The 23,167-nt window shown below is 46.7% G+C and overlaps 1 pseudogene across 1 annotated transcript; it reads left to right on the top strand.

Annotated features, from left to right (window-relative positions):
- Positions 1 to 7,785: 7,785 nt before the first annotated feature.
- LOC310891552 (zinc finger CCCH domain-containing protein 11A-like) lies at positions 7,786 to 16,688 on the top strand (annotated as a pseudogene). The gene is made up of 14 exons: positions 7,786 to 7,839; positions 8,066 to 8,185; positions 8,968 to 9,091; positions 9,536 to 9,739; positions 10,265 to 10,384; positions 10,893 to 10,973; positions 11,390 to 11,500; positions 12,239 to 12,301; positions 12,560 to 12,655; positions 12,866 to 12,931; positions 13,445 to 13,831; positions 14,947 to 15,116; positions 15,533 to 15,594; positions 16,372 to 16,688. The product of its transcript is annotated as a zinc finger CCCH domain-containing protein 11A-like (transcript).
- The last annotated feature ends 6,479 nt before the right edge of the window (positions 16,689 to 23,167 follow it).

Here is a 23,167-nt window from a genome sequence, read left to right as displayed (position 1 = left end):
AGTTCAGTGAGCAATTCCTGGCTACATCTCTGTCCCTGATGATTTTTGAGCTGCTGATTTTGCTGGATGAAGGAGAATCTGTCCCTGCCTGAGACCAGTTCTGGTCTTTGAAACGTGTAATACCAGGCGGCCTGCACTCTGCATGATGGGCAAAACCCTGCTCAACCACACAAAACACTTTCTGAAAACACGAGATTATTCTCAGGTTCTGGGCTCTCTCTAATCCCCTCTTTCCCTTCTCTTTGCTGCAGGCTGGATCGTGTTAAAAGGGGACAACATCACTCTTCTACAGAGCGTTTCTAAGTAGAATTTGCCATCCTTAGAACAAAGGTGGCTGCCGTGCTGCGGAGTGACTGAGTGCCAGGGGAACGCGGCCCACTGGTAGATAGGAAGTTATTTGTAACTGGGGTTGCATGCTGAGGTCAAAAGTCTTTCCTTTGTGGGAGCGAGTTGTTTGTAGCTTGAAACAATACGTGATGTATTTCACAAATAGCCATTTTTCACATTAACTGTAAATGTAAACCACAAATCTGCCTGTTTTCAGTCTCTTCCTTCTGTGAATGGAGAAGGAGGAGAAATATAGAAGCGTGGGCTTTTCCTTTTGCTGTGGATCTGATAAGTTTCGATAACGCTATGTGCTTTCTTGACCATTACATCTGCGTTATGTGGCCAGGGTGGACTCGTTCAGGGCACGGAAGCCCCACACAGTCCTTGAGCTAGCAGGGTGCTAAGGAGGGTGTTGGAGATTTTGCATACAATTGCAGCCCTTTGTTGCTGCAGTGACAGGTTCCTCAGATTCTTTCTAAACAGGGTTTAGCTTGTTGAGAATCTTTTTGGGAGTGTTTATTGTGGATCAGTCAGTAAAAGTATCTTAGTGGGCCCGTGAGGGATTTGGGGCTGTGGTGCAGTAACCCAGTGTTTACAAGTGTTACTGCTATGCATGCTTGTCCAATAACGTCTCCAGATCAGAGAGTGAGAGCGGGCAACTGGTTTGGATTAAATCTGTCACTTCTTGCTGCTTTGGACAGAGCCTGTAGATTAAACCCTTGTGCTGTTCAATAAGCTGGGGTATCAGAGGTGTCGGTTGGGTTTTTATCATTTGATTTATTTTTTTTATCCGTTTGGAGATCTGTCTTTTCTATTTAAGTTTCCCCAAGAGAGCTGAGTTGCTTGATGCATCGACCAAAGAGAAGTTCCCCGGCTGACTTGGGACAGCCAGTCCCCTCGTTTTTCTGATCACAAAAAAAAAAAAAAAAAAAAAGAAAAAGAAAAAAATCGAAGAAGAAAAATTTTGACTGTAACTGTAACTCAGAAACTAAGATTACCTAAATGGAGAGAAATGAATTTTGATGCACAGGCTGTGCTAGAAATCTGTTAATCAGCATTCAGTTTTTCAAAACTTCAATTTGTGTATCATCATCATGAAAATTAATAAATTCAAGGTGGGAGATCCTTTCCTGAAAGGGAAGGACAGAAATACGAGTCTTGCTGTGGGGCCTACCCAGCGCAGTTCTGCCATTCCGAGAAGTAATACGTCAGGAGTGTCACAGCAGACGTTCCCAGGAAGAAACCTTTGAGGGGCAGCGTGACACACTTGATTGGCTAAAGCAGCTTCAGCTGGACAGCCTGCTGCCGGGATGGGTAATTCTAAGTTGTGTTCAAGTTGCTGAGTTCCTTTCAGCATGTAGTAAAGATGTAACGTGCCGATGTCGTTTGGGAACAGGAGGCATTACGTGTCACCAGCAGTGGGCACGTAGGGAACAAAACAGTATCTTACGAGGTCCTCCACATCTGCCTTTCATTTTGTCCTTGGTTTGCCAGCTGGAGCTTTCAGGAGGTGAGGAAGGAGGCTGTCCCAGTGAATAGTTCAGGTGTTGCAGGGTATTTGTGATGCAGTGCTTGTAAAATTTACCTGCCCGCATCTCCTGTTACAGGCAGCCCCCCGTGGGCCCTGTGAGATGGGGAGCTGCTGCCCGGGGTTAGGCCCAAGGTGCCCTGTCAGGCCCAGGGCCGCCCTTCCCCTTCCCCTCGCCCTGCCCTTCCCTCCCGCTCCTCAGCCCTTGCTCAGGCCTTTTGGGCCGTCTGGCCGTCCGTCTGTCCATCCATCCGGCCGTCTGGCCGTCCATCTGGCCCTGTGTCCCTCCATCCCACCGCCCTGCCCCGTCCCTGCCGTCTCCCTAGGGAAGCAAAGAGTCCCTGGGCTGCCTTCAGGGGGGAGGTTCTGCTCAGGAAATTAAAGCTTCCCCCTTAACGGGCGCCTTGCGAGTTATTTTGAGTTCCAACCTTCTGCCTTCCTTTCGTAGCAGTGCCTCTGAGGGGTGCGCTGTAAGGTAGCCGTCATCTGGCGCGCTGCTCCTGCGTTTCCCAAAGGAACTGCCTTCGGGATCTGACTAACTCTGGATGCACGCGGTTGTCACCTTAATTTCTCCGTTAGTTTGCTGAAAACAACCCGCTTGGGTGACCTTTGTGTTTGTTTCTTCAAACTTGGATCGAGGAGGTCTCTGTTTCCTTATGTTGATGTTCACGACGAAAGTGCAGAAGGGATGCTTACTGTTGCCCGGGTCAGTCCTGTTGCCAGGATGGGAATGTTTAGCCTACCGGCCCTCTGGTGCTGTTAGGCTGCACTCGGAGTGTGAGCTCTGGGCCTTATTTGGAAAAGACTGCGTTATTTGAGTGTACAAACCCGAGATATTCTGCGGATAGGTGATTCTCAAACCACGTCAGAACCACCGCTGTGACGTGTGCTGGAGTCGGACGCGCGTTTGACTGATCAGGCGGAGCAGGTGAATTGAATTTGTTGCTGGATGGCGAGGTGTTCTGGGGGAAGAGCTAGTCTAAGGAAAACTTCCTCTTACTGCCCCTTCCCATCTCAAATGGCCACTGCCTGGGGAAATTGCTTCTTTATGACATTAACTACAACGTTACAGTGAGGATGAGGAATCATCATTACTCCCATAGTTATTTGCTGCCAGGCCGCAGCGTTGATTTCAGAGATTTAAAAAAAAAAACAACAGGAAAAAGAAAGGAAGTATGTATTCTTTCACATACTCTCTTTTCCCTGAGAGTAAATGTTGTAGCTTCAGCAGTACCCTTCCTCTGGAAACGATTCCCAGTGCCTGCTCAGACACTGGGGAGTAAAATGACAGAACAATGGAGGAGAGCCACCCGATATAAAGAAAGGAAAAAAGGGGTTATGGATGAAGGGAAAGCAACTACATAAAAAATTGGTGCTATCTAAAAATTGGTTAACGGTTTGGGACCTGCAGGTGCTGCCTACACGTGCGTGTGTTGCAGTCGTGCCTGTTGCCACTGCGCAAAATGGAGAGAGCTTCTTTGTCGAATGCAGCATGTTAAAGAATGCGCCATTGCCTGGAAGAAATGCACGGCCTTCCCTCGTGTGGGACTTCTTCCCCATTGATCTGTGGTTTACCTGAAGGTTTACCATAACCTACATAAGTTTCAAAAGCAAGCAAGCAACCAACCAAAAAACAACACCAACATTAAAGAGTGGCAAGGCAGATGCTCATCTGGGGACTCTGACTCATCGGTGACATCACCAAGCAAAGCATTGTGAGCGCTTCGGGTCGGGGCTGCTGTGGCGAGCCTCGCAGCCGGGAGGGAGAGCGGGTACGGTTCGCCTCTGGCGGGTCTGTGTCAGCCCTCTGCCCTGGTGGCTTCGTTAGCAGTGAGAGTTTGACTGCTGTGTTCCCAGCTTTCGCTTCTGCACCGACCGTGTGGCAGAGCCCGCAAGCTGCTTCCTCAGCTGGAAGAGGAAGAGGAGTGACCTCAACTGTGCCGAGGTAAAGCAGAACCGTTGAAAAGATTTGTCAAAGATGCGGCTGGTACCAGCGCAGCCGCTGCAGCTGCAGCAGGTCCTGGAGCATTGGAGAAGATAGAGAGGGGTTTCTTCGTGAAAAGAATGCTGTGAAAGTGTTTTCACGCCAGAAATTAGGAGAAGCGCCTCTGTTGTTTGGATATCCTCTATTGACCTGGCACACGGGCATTACAGCATACCTGGCACACTCTTTGTATTGTTTGTAAAAGAAAAAAAAAAAAAAGTGTTTTAGGGCAGGCCAAAAACCTGCCTTGGCACTTCCACATCGCAGCAGTGCTTGCAGGCCGTGCATCCTGGATGCCAGGCAAGGATCTAAATCCAATGGTGCTGTTGGTAACGTGAAGTTCAGGAAGCACTTCTGGGTTTTTCTGCTCTTCCATGTGAATTTTTGCCCTGTGAAGGTGGTGTACTGAGCTCTTTTCTTACCAACAAATAGGTTTAAAAGCAGTTACAGCAAGGATGAGCTGTGTTAGCAGGAGGCTCTTCTGTGCTTTGACCATGGGAAGATGAATGGTTTACCTATGCACCGTTAAATATAATTTGACACCTAGCACACAACACTTGCAGCCTGTGGGGTGCTTTAACAAGCAGGTAAATCAGCGGAGACTGTTTTGCAGCAAGGCTGATGCTGGGTGATTAAAAAGCAGGGTCACAACAAGGAGAAAAAAAAAAAAAAAAAGCTTTGGAGATCTTTTTTAAAATGAGACTGCTTTTTATGGCATTTAGGGCTGTGAGGTATCCTTGGTTTTTGCTTTCTTCCCATTCCTTAGACCAGATCCATTCATATCCTGAACAGCGTTCTGGGTCTGTTCAGGAAAATGGAAGGCAACAAGCAAAATGATGAGCTCCTCGGGCATTCAAAAGAGCTCAGTCTGGGAAAGATTTCAAGTCCAACTTCCATGCTAAGGAGCACCAGTAATTTTTAGAAGTAGATGCAGAGGAATCTGCATGGCACTAAGTGTGTTTCTGAAGGTGCTAAAGGTCAGAAGTGACGATTCCTCTCAATACTAAAGAAGAGAAGGAAACCTTGCACTTAACTACTGTTTTTATTCCCTTTGTCAAGCAGTCAAAACCAACAACTAATACGGGAACCCAACTTTTCCCCTCTTTACTTTAGATTTGGGAAAATTCCCTGCCAAAATAATACTTCCTGGAAAATTCACTAGTGTTTGTGTGAGTAAAAGGTTCCAACCTTTTATTATTAATTTGTAAGAACTATTTCATCCGCTTTTGTCCAGAAGAGTCAGAAATAATTTGCACAGAAATGTGCAGCATTTTAATGAAAGGCTTCAGAATCACTCTAATTTGAACTTTATCTGGTCTGGTTGCAGGTTTTATGACATTTAGTGTCTTAAAAAAAAATCAAAATATCTGACTTCACATCAGAAAAAAAAAACCTGCTTGTGGCTAAATAAAATCTGTTGCAGCTCTGGTCATTGAAAAATCATTGGCTGTTAAATTGGACCTAAGTCATCTTTTCTAACCTTTCATGATCTTGCAGCAATGGATGATGATGGATATATGGATTAGGGAACAGCACGTGATGGCAAACCTGTGGTATTTGCTACAGCGCAGAAAGAAAACAAATTGCTTCCAAAAAATCAAACTAATTCAAAATTCTTGGTATCATGCAGCCATGCCACTGGCAAAGTGAGCATTGCCCTGCCTCTCAAAGCTTGCTGTATCCTTGATCTGCTGTCTTCCTGCTGTTAATTGATTGCAACTCTACGTGTCTGATCAGGGCTACGAGTTGTTCTCGATATGGATACCATACGACATATACTGTGCACGCTTGTGTGTATAGATATGTTTATCCTGTATGCATGTACATATTTGATCTGGATAGGCTGGAGCGATGGGCTGAGGTCAACTGTATGAAGATCAACAAGGCCAAGTGCCGGGTCCTGCACCTGGGGCGCAACAACCCCAAGCAGAGCTACAGGCTGGGAGATGAGTGGCTGGAAAGCTGCCTGGCCGAGAAGGACCTGGGAGTGTTGGTTGACAGTCGGCTGAATATGAGCCAGCAGTGTGCCCAGGTGGCCAAGAAGGCCAACAGCATCCTGGCCTGTATAAGAAGCAGTGTGGCCAGCAGGTCTAGGGAAGTGATTGTCCCCCTGTACTCGGCTCTGGTGAGGCCGCACCTTGAGTACTGTGTTCAGTTTTGGGCCCCTCGCTACAGGAAGGACATGGACGTGCTCGAGCGAGTCCAGAGAAGGGCGACCAAGCTGGTGAGGGGTCTGGAGAACAAGTCTTACGAGGAGCGGCTGAGGGAGCTGGGCTTGTTCAGCCTGGAGAAGAGGAGGCTCAGGGGCGACCTTATCGCTCTCTACAGTTACCTTAAAGGAGGCTGTAAAGAGGTGGGGGTTGGTCTGTTCTCCTACGTGCCTGGTGACAGGACGAGGGGGAATGGGCGAAAGTTGCGACAGGGGAGTTTTAGGTTGGATGTTAGGAAGTACTTCTTTACCGAAAGGGTTATTAAGCATTGGAACGGGCTGCCCAGGGAGGTGGTGGAGTCACCATCCCTGGAGGTCTTTAAAAGACGTTTAGATGTAGAGCTTAGCGATATGGTTTAGTGGAGTACTTAGTGTTAGGTCGGAGGTTGGACTCGATGATCTTGAGGTCTCTTCCAACCTAGAAATCCGTGATACTGTGTGATACATATGTATGCATATTTGTGTGCTGGCCCCCAGATCACTCATGGTATAAAGCATTGGCCTCGAAGGCATACTCATCAAAATATTTGGTAGATCCTCCATTTTTTTCTAGTTCCCTCAAAATGAGAGAGTTTTTACGCGCTCTCTGTGTCAAAAAGGCAAAACTTCTGATTTCCACTGTCGCTCTCGCTAACTTTCTATCACTCACTCCTCGTGTGTGTGTCTAAACACATATGTGTGTATGCGTATGCACATTTGTGTATTTCTGTGCACTGGTGTGTTTTTTGCTGTACAGGTAATAAAGACGGGGAAAGGTTTTAGTGTTTTCTTAATAGGTGAAGAAATCTTGAAGACCAGAGATTGGAACATACTGAATTTTGAATTAAAAAAAAAAAAAAAAAAGTCAAATTTTCTGGCTGTGGAAGATGGAGCCTCATTTTTGCAGCCACTTTGAATCACGAGTTCATCTCTAAATGCACTGGGTTTTTTTGTTTTTGTTTTGTTTTGTGGTGTTTTTTTTTTTGGTTTTTATTTTTTGAAGAGCTAACTAACCCTGGCTGTCTCCAGTCTGAGAGAGTGTTCAGATGGACTTGCTTCCTCCATTAGTTATAAGCTGTTTAAAAGCACATCCTATGTTTGAATTGTGGATGAGAGGCTCCCTTGGCAAAGTGAGGAGGCAAATTCTTCCTACCCCTTTATCATTAATTCACGGATTCAGTGTTGGTTCGGCCTCCAGGAGAAGTTAACTGGAAGTCTTTGAAGATCGATAACTTTGCTGAGGTTGTCCAGGTAGGTGAACTCGAAGACCCACAGTGACTGGAACGTGCTATTTAATGCGTCATACTGCGTTCTGTAGAAGTTACTCGTAGCCATAGTTGATCATTGCCTTGCATGTATGATCAGGTGGTTTTTGAAGAAGTGACTCCCTTTTCAGGCTTCCGGATGTGCTCCAAGGCATATTATTGAGGACGTGGAAGAGAACACTTGCTGACAAAGCTCCTGGCAGCTTTACAGAACTTTAGTTTAATATTGTGTTAGTTCCCGTAACAGCTGATTTCAAGGCATTGCTCTCCTCAAGAGACTAATTTGATGAACAGAAGAAAGCTGGAAAAATGCTTGTTACTCATTATTTTTCACTTGTTGGTACTTTGTTTAGGGTTACTTTTAAAAAGAAGATTTCACTGATCACAAGCCAGTGGAAGACTTTCAGCCCAAGCAAGGGTGAAGACAGCTCTCTCCAAGAGCAGAGGAAGTCCCTGTGGAGAGAACCCGAGCTTGTTATCAGAACTTGTTGGCATGTCTAAACAAGGAGACGATTGCTACTTCTATTTCTATTCTACCTGTACCAAGGTATGGCTGGGTTTCTTTTGCTTTGCTTTGCTTTGTTTTTTTGTTGTTTTTTTTTTTTTTTCTTTTTTTTTCAGGAAGGGGTAGAGTAGGAGGAGGAGGCACACTGGTCTTTGGTTAACGTGATAACCAGATAGATTCTGAATTCAATCGTAGCAACCTGAGGCAGTAGCATGGACGTTTTTGAGGCTGTACTATATTTTCCTTGTTGGTTTCCTTTTGGTTACAGGGAGACAACTGTTCCTTCCGCCACTGTGAAGCTGCTCTGGGGAACGAGACAGTCTGCACGCTGTGGCAGGAGGGTCGTTGTTTCAGGAATGTCTGCCGATTCAGACACATGGAAATCGATGTGAGTGCCTAAAGATGTGTTCTCAAAATAAATCAACAAAAGCATTTTTCAGTGCTGTAGGTGTGCTGATTGTGCTTTTGCAGGACAGAGTCCTTTGCTTTGGAATTACACTGGTTTCTGTTAGCAGGGGAGGGGGTGGGAGGAAGGAGAGGGAAATAAAATCAATGCCTTAGGTATGTCTTAGCAAGATTTTCTTTTATTAGACGCCGACAGTATTTTCTCAACAGATGCAGAATAACCGCTAACTAGACTGCTAAAAGCTGCTGGAGCAGGGGGGTAATAAACAGGCTGTACTAGCCTCCTGAGAGCAGGCTTGATAATGATCTATCAGGTCTCTTGTGTCCCGGAGTCCTTCAGATAATGCTGTTCTAGCTGCCTGGGCTAGGAAGCAGTGGGGAAAGTTAAAGGTGCAGAAGAACGAAGTCTCCGAGAAGTAGTTCTGGATAGAGTTAACGTAGGCAATTTAAGATGTTCTTTTTCCCTCTGAATAATCCTAGTATAATCCTGGGTGTATTAGTTTAACCCACCCTAAACTGATGTCTGAGAGTGCCTGTCTTCTCAAACTGAATGATGACAAGGCTAAACGTGCATAGTGGTTACAGCTTCTGCAAACTTTGTGAATATGCCCGGAAATACTATACTTCCGTGATAAACTGACCTTTGGAATGATGTTTCAGCACTGTATTGTGACAGCCCTATCGCTGTCGTGACCTGGAACTGTGCATCTCTTTGCAAACCTTAGGTGCATGTTATCACGAGCTTGTCTTTCTTTCTGTCTTCAGAAAAAGCGCGCTGAGATTCCCTGCTACTGGCAGAAGCAGCCAGTAGGCTGTCAGAAAGCCAACTGTGCTTTTCATCACGCAAAGGGACGTTACATCGATGGCGTCTTCTTACCACCAAGCAAGAGTGAGTTTAGGTCCTTTTTCTTTAAGTATTGAAGAATTAATTTTGCATATTACTTAGTGGGTGCCAATAGTGTAGGAGACATCAGGTAACCGTTCATTTGTGAGTGCAGGAAAAGGTCTGCAGTCCTAGGTGGTCAGCTAAACCGAGTGTACTGCTGCTGTACTGCTGGTATTTGTTTTCTGCTTTCATGCTCAGCTTCTCTCTGCTTTGTGTGATATTTGCCTTGCAGTTTGCTTTCTGTTGTTTCGTCTTCTGCTGGGTGGCAGGGAGATGTGTTGTTGTTTGAAGGCAAGTCATTGTTCACGGTGTAAACAGTGGCGGGATGGGCAAAAGGAGATGCTGCATTCATTGCCTGTGCAGGTTATCTGCCTTAGCTACCATCTTCGTGCATTGTGGTCAAAGTTTTAAACTGCCATATTACTGATGATCCTCCTCTTCCTCTAGCTACACTGCCAAGTCCGCCTGAGTCCGCGGACGATGATTTGAAAGTGGCTCAGATGTCACTGCAGCAAAACAAACTTTCTGTCCAGTCCAATCCCTCTCCATAGCTAAGGCGGGTGATGAAAGTGGAAAACTCGGAAAATGTCCCAAGCCCTACACACCCTCCAGTTGTAATCAATGCTGCAGATGATGATGAAGATGATGATGGTGAGCATGGTTTGGTTCCTGGAAGGAATTTGTGCTGTAAATGATTGTGTAAGTCTTTGGTTCTTGGAAGGAATTTGTGCTGTAAATGAATGTATAAATCACAGATGACCTGAGGTCTGACTAGCGATAGGGCAGGCAGTCCGCTCAGGTCACTGGTGGCTTTGTCTGGCAGTCAGTGGACAGAACCTGAAATGTTGGAGGAAAGCTTAGAACCACTCTTGGCTTTAGCTGGTCTGTTGTGTAAAGCTCTATGTGAAACTAGGAAGGAAATTCCTTTTTTTTTGTCTGAAGAGTAATATGTCGTGTAGTAGTTAAAGCTGCAGAGAGAATCTAGAGTCCTAGATGTTTTGTCCTAGGGTAGTCTACTTACGAGTTCATCAGGTCAGTGTAGCTGTATTAAAAAAAAAAAAAAACAAAAAAAAACCAACTTTTTTATAGGAACCATGGACTGAAGTGTCATTGCATGAGCTACATAATCACGAACAATCTGGCCTATGCATAACTGAATAGATTTTTCCCCTTCAGACCAGCTTTCTGCGGAAGGAGAAGAAACTAAAACTCCCGTCCAGCAACCAGCTGAGGAAGGCCAAAATGGATTACGGATGATTTCCACTCGGAAAGCCAGTGCTACTACTGCTAAACAAGGTATTCCAGCACCTGTAGTAGGATAAATCGGCAGGATAACTTGACAATTAACTCAAAAGCAATGTGGCGTAAAAACACAACAGAATGTAGGGGTGCTGAATGGACTCGGTTATTTCCATGATCTCATTTCTCCCTGATACCATCATGTGCCCATTGGGTCAGAAAGTTGAACTGCTTTTCTTTCCTTTTGGAGAACAAAACAGGGTCACAGCATGGAGTTTAAATGGCTGCACGTGCAGCCTGGCAACCACTGTTGAAAGCCATATCTAACGATAGAGGGATCTAATATCACGTAAATGGATTAAAATTAAAACTACAGTTTTTACCCTGAAGGGTGAAAGGAGGGGCAAAATGCCATTGATTCTATGGTTGTTTCACTTGTGAGGAGTGTTGACAGGCTTTATTCTAAATACTTCTGAAAGTTCCTGAGCACTAAGAAGCCTGAGGATCTGTGGTCCTCAGTGAGTGCCTCTAAGCCTTAGTCTCATTAACTGTTTTCTGTTTTCAGAGGACGGTCTGAATTTTGGAATAAAAACACTTGAAGAAATCAAATTGCAGAAAATGAAGGAAAAAACTAAGAGACACGGTGGTGAGTTAATATTCCCTGCTTCCTTACCCGGTTCACCTTCATCCTGTGTGATGATTTTTCTTTCAAAAAAAACCTCTTCCAGTAATACCGGGTAGCTGGCTATGCTTTGGTGAATCCAACTATTTTGCCAAAGAAGTGAAATTTGATTGGCTTCAGAATGGCAGGTGATGGTGGCTGGGAGCTGCTTGAGGGATAGACTTCCATGTTTAGCTGGGGGCATCGAGCAACCTGATTCTCAGCCAGCTGGTATTCTAGATGGGAATTCCAAGGGCAACCAGAGGCAAACTAGTCACCTCTCTTATTTGCATGCTCTGGTCACTGTATGTTTGACAGTAATGAATAATTAAAGTTTTTTGTTCTTCGTGATAGTTTTTTCTGTTTGGTAAACTTCCTTATGTTTTGCTTGCTCTGAGCAGAAGGTCCTTCAAGATCTTCTCTTCCTCCCGTCGATTCTATGATTTTTCCTGCTCCGGAAAAGGAAAATGTCCGGACAGTGGTGAGAACTGTGACACTGTCTACAGAGGAAGGTAATAATTCATGCTTTTGTTTTGATTTCATTACTCCTAAACTGGAAGGTTAAGCAAGAAGGAAGGCAATTCACCCCTGTTAGCCTCCTGGTGCTGCCGCCTTCTGTTCAAAACATGCTTTTATGCTGAAAGTCCCTGGTTGTACTGGAAAGCTTTGGTGCTCAGGTTAAGTGCAGTAGCAGGAGAAAGAAAAAAATGTGTCAGTATGCAAATAGGGGGATAACTGAAAAACAGGAGAGTAACGAGAAGAAAGAGCTCTAGAGGACAGTGCTATGTAAGAAGCAATTTCTGAAGCTTTAAAGAGGCTGACAGTGGCACGTGTGGACAGTAGTGCGATAGGAGTCTGTGTATAAATTATATTGTTTAGAGTTGTGCAAATTCCTTTGAAAGGGAAAGAAGTGAAGAAGTACTTCTACCCATAGACATTCACCTTAGAAAGGAATATTTCTCAGCATTTGTACCTAATAATATTCTGCTTGCTTATGCAGCTCTGTTCTGCACAAAGTATAGCTGTCAAGCAGACTCAGATTCATTCTCGACTACATTCAGCTGGAATTTGAGGCAAACACTGAGACTATGGATACTTTTTCTAAGTTAATTATAGTTGAAATATGAGTTTGTGTGGTTTAGCTGTCAAAACAGTGCCTTGCTGGGTTTTTTTTGGACATGGGCTAACAGTATACTATTTCTATTGGCTACTGGTTTCTATGAAATAGAAAAATTTTACTTTTGTTTTAGGGGAGGAACCTGTGGTTCGACTAGATCTTGCTGAGAAACAAGGAAAACGGAAAGCCTCCGTGGGTAAGAACTTTTTATGAGCTGTTATTTAGGTGCCGCCTTCTCTATATGACTGCATTGAAGAGTATTTTTGACGTATGAGAGGAAAATGCGTTGCAGTGGAGATCTGTGTTGACTGCAGAAATGGCAAAAAAACCATTTAGCAGCTGAAAGGCAATTTTATGAAAATATGCTTGAAAAATAGAAGCTTGTGGTTGACTGTTCTCAAATCTTCCTGCAAAGAAATGTTCTTAAAATATTCCTTGTTTTCTCTGTCTGAAGCTGATGTAAGCGCCCTTCCGGTGAAGCGCAGCCTTGCTGAAAGGCTGGGGAAGAAGGTGGAGGTTCCGGGAAATGCTGACAAAGCACCAAAGAGAGGTACAGCTACTAAACAGGCATCTGGATGTGATTCACGGGTTTTGTAGTTAGGCTTTCTGTTTGTCCTTTTCCTGCGATGTTTCTTTTTGCATGTTGGCTGAGGTCTTAATCACCGGGATTCAAAGTTACCTTTCCTGCCTTGTTTTTGAATGTGAACACAAAGTTGACGTTTATGCAGCCTCCCTAATTTGGTCTTTTTCTGTTTTGCAGTTCAAGTTCCCAAGTCTGTGAAGGAGAGGCTAGGATTACCTTCTCAACGGACTAGTACTGCGAAAGGTAACAACTGGCTATTAAATATACTTTCTCCTTCTTCCTTTCCGTGAACTTAGACCGTTTTCATACAGCCCTAAAAAGGAATTCAAATGAAAACAAAGAACTGATTCCTCTTGCTCGAGTGCTGAAGCTCTTCTGACAGCCACTATCAGAAATCTGGCTCTAGGTGTGTGTTTATTTTCCGCTTGTGCCTTGTCAAGGTTTTAAGCTGCTTCTGTGAACCATCATATACAATTAGAATAGAGCCACTGCCGGGAGCAGGAATTTGAAATGCAGTCTGAAAAAGTAATCAAGTAAACTAGCATTTCTGTGTAGCAACTCTCTCTGGATAGGGCTGGTCTTCAAAATACAACAAGTGGCTCAGAGGAGGAGGAGAATGTTAGGCTATTGTCCTAAGATGCGTTATTGGGAACGCTCAGGCTTAGTTTTCCTTAGTACTGTGACAAATTTTGGAGACTTAAACTATTGTTGGACTCTCTTTAAATGTTGGCGCTTCTCATTTCTTGATGATGACAGGGAAGGCTGCTAAGCCAAAGGGAGAGGTCCATGTGAAAACACTGGAGGAAATCCGTCGTGAGAGAGCTCTTCAGAGACGAGAATGTCAAGCCAAAGCCCAGGCTGAATGGCATGGTAAAACCAAAGATCCCAGCGCAGGGGCAAAAATTGAGGGTGAGCCCAAGAAGCAGAGCGTGCTCACTCTTTCCGGGCCCAGCAAAGTGCAGTCGAAGGAGCCGGCAGGTAAAGCCAAGCCAGAAGGAGAAGTGCGTGTTAAAACCCTGGAAGAAATAAAGCGCGAGAAAGCTCTGCGGATGCAGCAGAGTGGAGAAAATGTGCCAGCTCCCCCAGCACAACCTGGACCTGCCCCAGCCGGGCAGAAATCGTTATGGAACACAAAGCTATCAGGTAATAAGATGCTTTAATACCTGCCCCGGTGAGGTGCTTCCCATATTGAGCAAGTTCCGTTTGCTCAGGATCTGCTTTGCTTTTTCCTTCAATGCAGAGGATAAAAGAGTTTAAGGCTGCAAAGTTCAAAGGCAAAGAAGGGCCAGAACATGCAACCATGTCTGTTTTCGTTAATTACGTGATGGTATTCTGTATTTCCCACTAGAAAATTAACACATTGAGGGGCTTTTTAGTCTAATTTTGGTATTCTGTTTTTTTCTGCCATCTGTTTATGGTATGAAGTCCTCCCTGCGTTGAGTTCAAGTTCACCTTCCTCTTTGGCATGTGTTGCTTAACTTGACACGTGTATGTGTTTGTAAAGCATGCTTCAGCGTCTTAATGTGGGGGGCCAGTTTCTGTCAAAAATGACAGAGGATCAAAGGCCTCGTTGTTAAGATTATATCAACTTTGTAAAATGAGATTGTGTGAGGGAGATAAGGAGGGCTTAAAGGCTGCATGCACTGCACATTGTAGCCTTTCTCTCTGTCTCATGGGACACGAGGAAATAAACACACAAAGAAAACAAGTACCCAGCTTTCTTTCATTTCTTCTCCTGCCAGCCAGATGTTAGGTCAGGAATGGGAGACTAGAATATGACTCTACAAATTTGGATTTTGTAGAACAACTTAATAGATTTTGTGGGACATCACTGCAGGGGAGAGGAAGCTGGTACAACAGTTGCATACACTCTCTTGTCTTACTATACCTGCTGCTTTTCCTTTCCTAGAGGGAGCAAGACTTTAAATACAAAAGCTGTCAACATTTGTGAATCTTACTAGACTTCATACAACGTCTTAGAGTATTGCTTGCACTTGGGATCGCTCTGTGTCTGAGTTTCCCTCGTCCTGGATTATGATTTACTGTAGCTATTCAGTTCCTTTGTTCCTTTGTATGGATTGTTGGTAGACGGAGTTTACTATGTGGAAGATATTGCTGAGAATCCAGGCAATGGCAGTGTAATTCTGCTGGCCAAATACAGTTAACTGTGTAGACGGGCCGTGGAAATGAGGAAGAGAACGTGGATTTTTCATGAGGCAGAGCAAGACTGTATCAGTTCTCTCTTCCTTTTACTCTAGCCAACTTTAACATGTTTGCGAAGCCTTGGGATGGGAAAGTCGCTTCCCCCAAGAAGAAGGCACTGAAACGTAAGGCACCTGGCAGTTTTCCCTCTGCTGTAGCAGCTGTGAAGCCACGGACTGCCTCTGACGCTGACACAATGGGACCTCCAGCCAAAAAAGCAGCTATGGTAAGGACAGGGGCTAATGCAGAAATGGATCCCTTGTAAAATTTACACCCTCCTCTAGGAGAAAAGATGGAAAACTCAAAAGTTCTACAGGCTTTCTGTTTCCTTTTAAATCCAGTAGCTGCCTACAGAATTCTTGTAGTACCCTTCCATATTTATTAGATTAATGGCACTATTTACTTAGTCCTCTGTGATTCTGTGATTTCTCTGGTGTGGAGGATTTTGTCCATTAATGCTGTGTTCTTAAAAGACACAAGATCATTAGTAACCTCCAAGTGAATATTAACTTTCTTCAGGAGCACCTTGGTTTTGTATTTTGGCTAAGGCTCCGCAATGCCAGAGGAGAAGCAGCATGGAGGAAAAAGCTAGTAAGGAATCTTTTACCCATGAGTCCTAAATGCTGTTTTGCTGCTTTCTAGGCTGTTCCAGCCACGCTGGAGCACGTCCCAGCCACCAGACTTGAAGAAAATCCCCAAAACAGGTGATGACCACAACTTGTTCTTTTTCTCAATCGGTGTATATCCCCAGTGAAACATAAGTTCTGTCACACGTGGGGAAAAAAGGAGGGTTCTGAGATAATTAAAGCCCAAATCCATCAGAGGAATAAGTCACGTGAAATGACTTTCTAGCAGCTAGCAGGAATGCTTAATTAGACTTACTTTCTTTAAATGCTGCAAGTCGGTACAGCTTTCCAGTGACTTCTTGCTCTGTCTGAATACCTAAATGAGGATGAGGTGAAGTTCTCCTACTTCCTCGTGAGGTGATAAATGATGAGTAGTGTCCTCTGCCTTTTGGTCCTCAAGAATGCCACCCGAACAAACATACAAGGTGACAAGAGTGCAGGGAGAGCAGAGGGAAGTGATGGCTGCAGATCAGCTTCCTGTAGTGGGGAGCAAACTCTGCTGAGTGTGCCGTGGGAAAAATGACTAACTTAGCAAACAGATATTTGCAGATGGAGACTTCTTAACATTTTTACAGGAAAATTAAGCAAGGTGGCAAAGTGCCTCTTGCTACAACAATTGAACCATCTTTGCTAGACTCCAGGTGCTCTGGCTTCACAGAGAAACCCCCAAACTGAAAAATGTACCTGCTAATATATTGGGCTCTAAATGTCGCCCTGGGTTAATTGAATAACAATCCCTGGGTAAGATTGAAGTGCAGGAGGGGTTGGCTACGGTTTTAAGAGCCGGTTTGCAGAAAAGGGATTTCCCGTTAAGAAATGGCATATACTGATTTTTCTCTTCCTTGCTCTGCCAAGACCTGAAGCACATCTTGGAAGCCAGGCAGAATCTGTGGAGCCAATGGAGTTCTCAAGCTCGACTTCAGCTTCTTCCCAGCTAGAAGAAGCAAGGACACGCCGGCTGAGTTCCACAGGCAACGCGCCCGTATCTGTAGACGAGGATTTAGAGACGCTACTTTGGGAACTCTCAGACGGCATACTGGAAGCCGAGCTCGACTTGGACCCAGGGAAGGATGAGGATGACCTCCTCCTTGAGCTTTCCAAGATGATTGATGATTGAACTGCATAGTCCTATGGTATATTAAAAAAAAACAAAAAAAACAAAAAAAAAACAACTCTTCTTCTTGTTGGATACCCCGAGGTGATCCTTTTTCGAACTGAGGCTTTGCAATGAGACTTAAAGCACAGTTGGAACTGGTAGAAATTGGCAGGATCTGCACTCAGTTGTCCTAAGTTTCCCTGCTGGTCAGAGTTAAGGTCTTGTGCATGGTTCCGTAACTATAGGTGGCTACCTTTGATATCAAGAGGACAAAGCACTTGTTTCTTTTGGCACAGAAAGATGTCCATCGGCACGCTGTGGTGGCTGTGAATTGACGTAGTGATGGAGCGATGCTCTGAAGGCTTAAACGGAAAGCTTCTTCCTTCCGCCCCCCCTTGGCACAGCTCGATGTTGGGCACATTGTGAAGCCTGGGTGTTCTGATTTCTCGGACAGTTGATACCCAAATCCCGGAGTTACTATGTCAACTCTTGACTTTTATTTGTGTATGCCATTGTTTTGACTGTAATCTTTTCAGATGATGAAGCTGTAGGGGCGGGAGGGAGCAGAATAATTATTCTAGCGTTGTGGACCAAACATGCTGCCAGGAGTGGTGGTGGTGGGGTCAGCCCACCCGGCCTTACTTTCAATTATCAGGGATGATAAAATGGTGTGAAAAGCAGCAGCTCTGCGATACGGCTACGCTACCCCCACTCCCTTCTCTTGTGCTGTACCAAAGTTCCCCCAAGCTTTGGTTGGTGCTTTTTGCTGGTGACAGTAGGACTCCAGGGCGAGTAGTCGGGACTCTCCTGCAGTAACTGGGTCAATTAAGGGTTGGTTTAAGTGCCTCCTGGTTTTTAAAATTGCTCCCCTGAGCTGCTGGCTCTGCTGCCTGCTACAGCAAATGTTCGGGTGCCATCAGCGTCGCACTTGGGCGTGGGCACTGACTCTGCGGAGGAGAGCTGAGGCTCGCGTGTATTGTGTACCCTGCCGCCAGTGATCGTTTTCCCCTAGCAGATCTATTTTGAATTATTTCCCTAAATTTTAGAGGAACTTTAGGCTCTTTGTGCTATGATTTGTGAAGCTGTAGGGGCCCTCAGGCATTTGCTGCTGGCAGAGAAAAACCGCTTGTCGAATTTGTTGTAAATACTTTCTGTTTGGACAACAACGCCTGTGTGTGTGTGTGTGTGTGTGTGTGTGCGCGTGCGTGCTTTGATGACCCCCTGCGACGCCCCAGCTCCGCGAGGGAAGCTTTGAAGCGGCTCTGGGAAAACCTCTGCGGAAGAAACTGCTGCTGGCGACTTGCGGAAAACGGACTCCACAATCAGTGAGATTGTAAAGTAGGTATGTTTATTCAGCGCTGGGCAGCACGGGAGGTCGTGGGCATGAAGATTGATGACTCTTCCTCGTCACCGCTAGTTGACCTCTTGTCTTTGCACAGACTCAGTTGCTCCTTGGCTCTTGTCCACCTGCAGGACCAGTTTCTCCCAGTTTCTTAAGATAGGCTCGCTCTCTTATTAGGAGACTGACCTTGGTAAGGGGCCCAAGGCTTCTTGCTTTAGTTAATTGGCACAATGCACCATAGTTAGCAAAGACACTAAGTAGCATCCTAGTTTAATGCCGTCAGCGCTCTATCTCTACTTGATAAGATTCTCCTAACTCCCTCTCTCACTGGAGCCCACGCAGCCCTCCGTCCTGCCGAAGGACTTCACGGGGACTTCTGCCGGCTCCGGGTGCCCGCACACAGACAGAAATGTCTTTGAGAGAAAACAATCAGGAGGAGGAGAGCTCAGAGACTGCGGCCGGCTTCGGCCACCTTCCCCTCGCTTTCCCTCTCCGTGTTCAAACCGAGCACTGTTCTGCCGTCAACCTTCGCTGCCTCTGCCCGCGGCGCTGGGCTTTCGCGTGTGCCATTGCTCCTCTACATATTTTATCCTTCCTTTTGTAAGGAATGGTCCAGCAATTCGTGTCACTAAGGGATTTGAAGGGTTAACATCGAGGCCCGGGTCTAGGTGATAAGAGAACAAAGGGGTTTTTAGGGAAAAGTGCTGACTACTGCAGGGGATGTTGCTAGAGTTTCTGAAATCCGGCGCAGAGGCTCCCAAACGAGGAGGAAGGGGGAGATGAAGGACAATTGAAGGACAAAAGCCTGGGAGGAAGACAACCAGCATTCAGCCCGAGCAAGCCCCGAGAGACCACCAGAGACTGATACGCAGGCGCCCCTGGGAGGGGTTTCGGATTCCGGAAACCAATTCTAATAACCCTGCCTCTTCTCGAAGTAGTAATGAATATGTATTAGCCTGGGAGCATCAAAACCAGCCGCCTTACGTAACAGGTGTGCGTCCTGGGGGAGCAGAGACTCCCGGCGCACCCAGCGCTGCTTGCTTGCCTCTATTCGTTTAATAAATTGTAAACTTTGATTGTAATCCTATTTGGATTTATAACAGCCATTTATAACACTTTTTATATTTGTATTTTATTTAAGGCTGTCTTGCCCCCCTCCCCCCCCCAGCCTCGCTGCTCACCAATAAAGCTGGCGCAGGGACTCCTGCCTGCGACCATAGAGACGCGGTCCTCCCGGCCTGCTAGAGCGGCCCCCCACGCTCCTCCAGCATCCCAGCGTCCCTTGTGCGCTCCCGCCCGGCCTCAGGGGCTTCCGGAGGCGGCCCAGCAGGGGCGGCGGGAGCAGCGAGGCGGCGGCAGCCATGGCGTACCGCGGGCAGGACCAGAAGGTGCAGACGGTGATGGTGCAGCCCATCGTAGCCTTCCTGCGGCCGGGGAGCGACGGGGGAGCGGGTGGGGGGCGGCCCGGGCCTCAGGGGTCTCGGCCCGGACCTTGAGGCCTTGTCCCGGGGCCCTGGGGCCTCGTTGCAGGGTTTGAGGCCTTGTCTTGAGGCCTTGTCCCGGGCCTGGAGCTCTTGTCCCCGTGCTGAGCCCTTCACGCAGTGCCCCAGAACCTCATCTTCCGCTACCTGCAGAGCGTGAGTAGCGCGGGGAGAGGACGGGGAGGGGATGGGGATGGGGATTTGGAGGGGGTGGGGGGAGCGGGGAGGGTCCGGGGATCTCCCTCGCTGAGTTTTCGGCTCCCACCCGTTGCTCGGGGCAGGTTTGTGGGGAATGGAGAGCTGTGCGGCGTGCTGGTGGGTACAAGGAGCTGCTGCGCAGCCCGGCGTTTCCCCCTCGTGTTAACGGGAGTGGGATCGTGCAGCCGGGCGTGCAGGAGTGTTCCCTTGTGACTGGAAACGTGTCCTTCAGCAAACGTGTAGTATTCACCCAGTCATATAAGACTCTAAAATGTCAGACTGTTAATTGAAACTGCCCCTGAGAGTTGCTCCTTGGAGTTTTTGGGAGCTCTAGCGGCTATGGTTAGCGGGTATTTCTGAACACACGAGAGAGAACAAAACTGCTCGCGGTGTTTGTGTTCCAATTTACTCTCCTCCTTCGTTCTGCAGAGCTCGAGGATCCAGGTGTGGCTGAGCAAGTGAACGTGCGGATAGAAGGCTGCATCATCGTGAGTGTCAGCACGACCCCACGTTACATCGTTAGTTTGTTTTCCCTCATTCACAATCCTATTTTTTCTTGTCAAGAAAAACTAGCCCAAGGGAAAAAAGAAATCGTGCTTCTCTAACAATTAGTCTTCGTTGTCCAGCCTGGGTCAGCACAGCTGACGATGGTTCGTGTTGTTGCTGAACTAATTGCCACTGTTGCCGATTTCTAGGGCTTTGACGAGTACGTGAATTTGGCGCTGGACGACGCAGAGGAGATTCACTCCAAGGCAAAATCAAGGAAACAGCTGGGTGTGTCGTGTGTCTGTGCAACCCGAGTGACGCGCGGTCTGAAACCTGCCCGGGTGAGCCTTCTAGGTAGCAGCACTGAGACGTACCAACCGTGTGACGAGCCTTGCTGTTGAAGTTCAGTGAGCAATTCCTGGCTACATCTCTGTCCCTGATGATTTTTGAGCTGCTGATTTTGCTGGATGAAGGAGAATCTGTCCCTGCCTGAGACCAGTTCTGGTCTTTGAAACGTGTAATACCAGGCGGCCTGCACTCTGCATGATGGGCAAAACCCTGCTCAACCACACAAAACACTTTCTGAAAACACGAGATTATTCTCAGGTTCTGGGCTCTCTCTAATCCCCTCTTTCCCTTCTCTTTGCTGCAGGCTGGATCGTGTTAAAAGGGGACAACATCACTCTTCTACAGAGCGTTTCTAAGTAGAATTTGCCATCCTTAGAACAAAGGTGGCTGCCGTGCTGCGGAGTGACTGAGTGCCAGGGGAACGCGGCCCACTGGTAGATAGGAAGTTATTTGTAACTGGGGTTGCATGCTGAGGTCAAAAGTCTTTCCTTTGTGGGAGCGAGTTGTTTGTAGCTTGAAACAATACGTGATGTATTTCACAAATAGCCATTTTTCACATTAACTGTAAATGTAAACCACAAATCTGCCTGTTTTCAGTCTCTTCCTTCTGTGAATGGAGAAGGAGGAGAAATATAGAAGCGTGGGCTTTTCCTTTTGCTGTGGATCTGATAAGTTTCGATAACGCTATGTGCTTTCTTGACCATTACATCTGCGTTATGTGGCCAGGGTGGACTCGTTCAGGGCACGGAAGCCCCACACAGTCCTTGAGCTAGCAGGGTGCTAAGGAGGGTGTTGGAGATTTTGCATACAATTGCAGCCCTTTGTTGCTGCAGTGACAGGTTCCTCAGATTCTTTCTAAACAGGGTTTAGCTTGTTGAGAATCTTTTTGGGAGTGTTTATTGTGGATCAGTCAGTAAAAGTATCTTAGTGGGCCCGTGAGGGATTTGGGGCTGTGGTGCAGTAACCCAGTGTTTACAAGTGTTACTGCTACGCATGCTTGTCCAATAACGTCTCCAGATCAGAGAGTGAGAGCGGGCAACTGGTTTGGATTAAATCTGTCACTTCTTGCTGCTTTGGACAGAGCCTGTAGATTAAACCCTTGTGCTGTTCAATAAGCTGGGGTATCAGATGTGTCGGTTGGGTTTTTATCATTTGATTTATTTTTTTTATCCGTTTGGAGATCTGTCTTTTCTATTTAAGTTTCCCCAAGAGAGCTGAGTTGCTTGATGCATCGACCAAAGAGAAGTTCCCCGGCTGACTTGGGACAGCCAGTCCCCTCGTTTTTCTGATCACAAAAAAAAAAAAAAAAAAAAGAAAAAGAAAAAAATCGAAGAAGAAAAATTTTGACTGTAACTGTAACTCAGAAACTAAGATTACCTAAATGGAGAGAAATGAATTTTGATGCACAGGCTGTGCTAGAAATCTGTTAATCAGCATTCAGTTTTTCAAAACTTCAATTTGTGTATCATCATCATGAAAATTAATAAATTCAAGGTGGGAGATCCTTTCCTGAAAGGGAAGGACAGAAATACGAGTCTTGCTGTGGGGCCTACCCAGCGCAGTTCTGCCATTCCGAGAAGTAATACGTCAGGAGTGTCACAGCAGACGTTCCCAGGAAGAAACCTTTGAGGGGCAGCGTGACACACTTGATTGGCTAAAGCAGCTTCAGCTGGACAGCCTGCTGCCGGGATGGGTAATTCTAAGTTGTGTTCAAGTTGCTGAGTTCCTTTCAGCATGTAGTAAAGATGTAACGTGCCGATGTCGTTTGGGAACAGGAGGCATTACGTGTCACCAGCAGTGGGCACGTAGGGAACAAAACAGTATCTTACGAGGTCCTCCACATCTGCCTTTCATTTTGTCCTTGGTTTGCCAGCTGGAGCTTTCAGGAGGTGAGGAAGGAGGCTGTCCCAGTGAATAGTTCAGGTGTTGCAGGGTATTTGTGATGCAGTGCTTGTAAAATTTACCTGCCCGCATCTCCTGTTACAGGCAGCCCCCCGTGGGCCCTGTGAGATGGGGAGCTGCTGCCCGGGGTTAGGCCCAAGGTGCCCTGTCAGGCCCAGGGCCGCCCTTCCCCTTCCCCTCGCCCTGCCCTTCCCTCCCGCTCCTCAGCCCTTGCTCAGGCCTTTTGGGCCGTCTGGCCGTCCGTCTGTCCATCCATCCGGCCGTCTGGCCGTCCATCTGGCCCTGTGTCCCTCCATCCCACCGCCCTGCCCCGTCCCTGCCGTCTCCCTAGGGAAGCAAAGAGTCCCTGGGCTGCCTTCAGGGGGGAGGTTCTGCTCAGGAAATTAAAGCTTCCCCCTTAACGGGCGCCTTGCGAGTTATTTTGAGTTCCAACCTTCTGCCTTCCTTTCGTAGCAGTGCCTCTGAGGGGTGCGCTGTAAGGTAGCCGTCATCTGGCGCGCTGCTCCTGCGTTTCCCAAAGGAACTGCCTTCGGGATCTGACTAACTCTGGATGCACGCGGTTGTCACCTTAATTTCTCCGTTAGTTTGCTGAAAACAACCCGCTTGGGTGACCTTTGTGTTTGTTTCTTCAAACTTGGATCGAGGAGGTCTCTGTTTCCTTATGTTGATGTTCACGACGAAAGTGCAGAAGGGATGCTTACTGTTGCCCGGGTCAGTCCTGTTGCCAGGATGGGAATGTTTAGCCTACCGGCCCTCTGGTGCTGTTAGGCTGCACTCGGAGTGTGAGCTCTGGGCCTT

Source organism: Anser anser (assembly GCF_964211835.1).
Source record: "Anser anser genome assembly, contig: HAP1_SCAFFOLD_129, whole genome shotgun sequence".
NCBI classification, from domain to species: Eukaryota; Metazoa; Chordata; class Aves; order Anseriformes; family Anatidae; genus Anser; species Anser anser.
The sequence above is the reverse complement of the archived record's forward strand: the minus strand, read 5'-3'. Positions and strand labels throughout refer to the sequence as shown.